The sequence below is a fragment of the Octopus bimaculoides genome, chromosome 2 (assembly GCF_001194135.2).
Source record: "Octopus bimaculoides isolate UCB-OBI-ISO-001 chromosome 2, ASM119413v2, whole genome shotgun sequence".
In the NCBI taxonomy this organism is placed as follows: Eukaryota; Metazoa; Mollusca; class Cephalopoda; order Octopoda; family Octopodidae; genus Octopus; species Octopus bimaculoides.
The window spans coordinates 127,756,207-127,759,751 of record NC_068982.1 but is presented as its reverse complement, the minus strand read 5'-3'; the positions used below and the strand labels follow the sequence as shown (position 1 = coordinate 127,759,751).

The following is a 3,545-nucleotide window of genomic DNA, read 5'->3' as shown; positions in this document are numbered from 1 at the left end:
TCTCTCTCTCTCTCTCTCTCTCTCTCTCTCTCTCTCTCTCTCTTTACTTAGGTTTGCATATTTTTTCATGTACACATTTGTTTTAATCCTAAATGTCTATTGTATTTATCTTATTTATCTATAACAATTATATGCATGCATAAATATTGATAAGCATCAGTAGATTTTACATGGCATTGCCTTTACACGAATACACAATAGATATAATCAGTAGATGAGATTAATACTGTATGTCTACATCGAAAATAAAACTAATTATCAAACAATCACCCCTTCAACATTCCCCACTTTGTTTTTTTCTTTATATATATACATTAAAAAAATAAAAATACAAACATGCTTCACATTTTGATTAAGGAAATTATTTTAAGAAACATCACTATTGCTTTTGATGGACAGGTTATCAGTCAGAAATGTAAATACCAAAGTTTACAAGCTATACACATACAGTTCAGTTTTCATGTGACTTGAACAGTTTATGATGACATTTACATTCCAACAGAGAACATTCCTATAGATAAATGGGATCCATTGTCTCCAGTTATCTCATAATACAATTCTGGTGACCAGTTTTATCTTAGCATTGCATCTTAATCATTTGGTCTTGTAATAGCAATCAGTGATATGATATCCAAACTCATTTATTATGTAGTGTGTTAATAAAAGTGACCATCATCAGCAACAAAGATAGAGTTTTAGTTGTTTAATAAATGAAGTTTGTTGGCTCTTCTGTTCTTTCATCATGAGAAAGAATCTAAAACAGTGTTTAATAATTAGTTACAACATTATAAGTTCTCATTAGATGCCATGATTAATTGTGAAAGTAATCTGCTACTGGCAAAGTTGTCCTGTTTACATTGACTTTTACTTGGATGTATGAAAATGCTTTATTCTTATCCTTGATTGATTTTGAAATATATTTTGAAAACAAAGGTGCAAGAATGACTGTATGGTTCAGAAATGTCCTTCCCAGTCATGTCGTTTCAGGTTCAATCCAACTGCTTGGCATATTGGGTTTCTTTCTTATACTGTAGACCAGGACAAACTAATAACTTTTGAACGAATCTGGTAAATAGAAACTGCACAGAAGCTATTATATGAGGATATAATTGTTTATAATAATAGCAGTGGCTTAGCATGCATAAAGAATCTGTAACAGTAAAAAATCATCAATTAATAATTAAAGGTACTAATAAGCAGTACCAGCATGCTAAATATAGCTGTCAAAATGACCACACCACAAATTTTCCCTTAAACACAAAGGTGAAAGCGGGCAAATGTATATATCATCATCATCATCATCATCATCATCATCATCATCATTTAGCATCTGTTGTCGAAGCTGGCATGGGTTGAACGGTTTGACCAGGGCTGGCAAGCTGGAAAGCTGCACCAGACCCCATTCTGATTTGGCATGGTTTCTACAGCTGGATAACCTTTCATGACAACCACTCCAAGAGTGTAATGGGTGCTTTTACATGCCAATTTGCATGACACCGGTTTCTGTCCTGACTGCAATTTTACTTGGCTTGATGGGCCTTCTTCTTAAGCATGACATAATGCTAAAGGTCTCGGTCATGTGCCACAAGCATCAGCCACTTTGCTTCCGTGAGGCTCAATGCTTGAAAGGTGCTTTTTATGTGCCACCAGCGTGAGTGCCAGTTACATGACACCAGCATCAGCCATGACTATGATTTCACCTTGCTTGACGGGTCTTCTCAAGCACAGCTTGTCACCGAAGGTCTCAGTCACTAGTCATTGCCTCTTTGAGGCCCAAAGCTCAAAGATCATGCTTCACCACTTTGTCCCTTGTCTTCCCGGGTCTTCCTCTATCACAGGGTCCCTCCACAGTTAGAGATCGGCACTTCTTTACACAGCTGTCCTCATCCATATGCATCACATGACCAACCCAATGCAGTTGTCTCTCTTGCACACCACATCTGATGCCTCTTATACCTGACTTTTCTCTCAAGATGCCTACACTCTGTTGAACATGCACACTGACATTGCACATCCAGCAAAACATACTGGCTTCATTTCCTTCAAGTCTACCCATCAGACTCAAATGGCTGAAGATGCATAACTTCCCTACAGTTGTAGAGAGGTTATGGGCCTTCAGCTATTTGAATCTGATGGGTTGCCTTTACTGCTAAATGCTTTATAGATGCAAAACCAATGATCACTCTATAACCGACCAACACTTTTAACTTCATAAAACATATATTACTGGTCTAATATTTTAGATCGTACTTCTTGTTTGGATATATGAACTACTGATAATTTATATTTGTATGTATGTATGTATGTATGTATGTATGTATGTATGTATGTATGTATACAGACACACACACACTCACACACACACCCATATGCTACAGGCTTCTTTCAGTTTCTGTCTAACAAATCCATATAACAAGGCTTTGGTTGACCTGAGGCTATAGTAGAGGATACTTGTCCAAGGTGCCACACAGTGGAACTGAACCTGGAACTATGTTGTTAGGAAGCAAGCATCTTACCACATAGCTATGCTGCACCTATCCACACAGCCATGCTGTGCCTATCCACACAGCCACACTGTGTCTATCCACACAGCTACACTGCACCTATATCTATCTATCTATCTATCTATCTATCTATCTATCTATCTATCTATCTATCTATCTATCTATCTATATCTATATATATATATATATACATTATCCATTTTAGTTGATCTTCCAATTAAATGTAAGATAATGACATGGTTAAATAATACCATGTGATCTACAAGACTGGCTGGTTTGAAAAAATTATGGTGACTGCTCTTTGTATGTATATGTGTGTGTATTGTGTGTGTGTGTGCACACACATGCATTTGTGTCTGCAAGTGTGTGTAAGTGAGTGTATGCTTCTTGATGTTTATGTCTTACTGTTCTACAACCAATATTGGTTTCTTTACATGTCCTGTAACTTCGCAGTTTGGCAAAAGGCAACCAATAAATAAATAAATAAATAAATAAATAATGTCAGACAAATGCAAGTTGATTGACTAAAACAAAAACAAAAAAATCCTTCAGTACTGTTGAAATCCTTCCAGCATGACCACAGTCATGACTGAAACAAGAAAAAGATTATAAAAAATGAAAATATCCATAGTAAACTACAATTGTGTGTCTCTGGGTGATATTAGATATATTTCTAAGATGGCTTTAAAGAATAAAACATAAGCACCAGCCTGTTTAAGAATTAATATAACAACTCACTTTTTGTAACTTGAATTGTTTTACATTGATTCATTTCAATGTCGCAATTGGTGGAATCATTCTTGGAAAATTAGATAATTGGAAAACTGTATATTTGTTTATAGCTGAAACAAATGAATATGGGAGTGGTAGAAATTTCTTATGAGGAAGCTTGGGAGAAACAGAGTTATATACCTTGTCTGCAGGCACTACTTAATGATTGCAGTAAGGTTTGATTAGATAAATCTTTGTCAGTTGTCCTGCATATTAAACAAACAACCACTTGTTTTCAATAAATTAACTATAATATAATGTAATATTATT

At 35.3% G+C, this 3,545-nt stretch overlaps 1 long non-coding RNA gene across 1 annotated transcript in view; it reads right to left on the bottom strand.

The window, feature by feature from the left end:
• Nucleotides 1-3,341, bottom strand: part of LOC128247118 (uncharacterized) — a 14,556-nt gene extending 11,215 nt beyond the window's left edge. The window contains exon 1 of the long non-coding RNA XR_008263541.1: nt 3,243-3,341. This is a non-coding gene — a long non-coding RNA (uncharacterized LOC128247118). The remainder of the gene's footprint in view (nt 1-3,242) is intronic.
• Nucleotides 3,342-3,545: the final 204 nt, after the last annotated feature.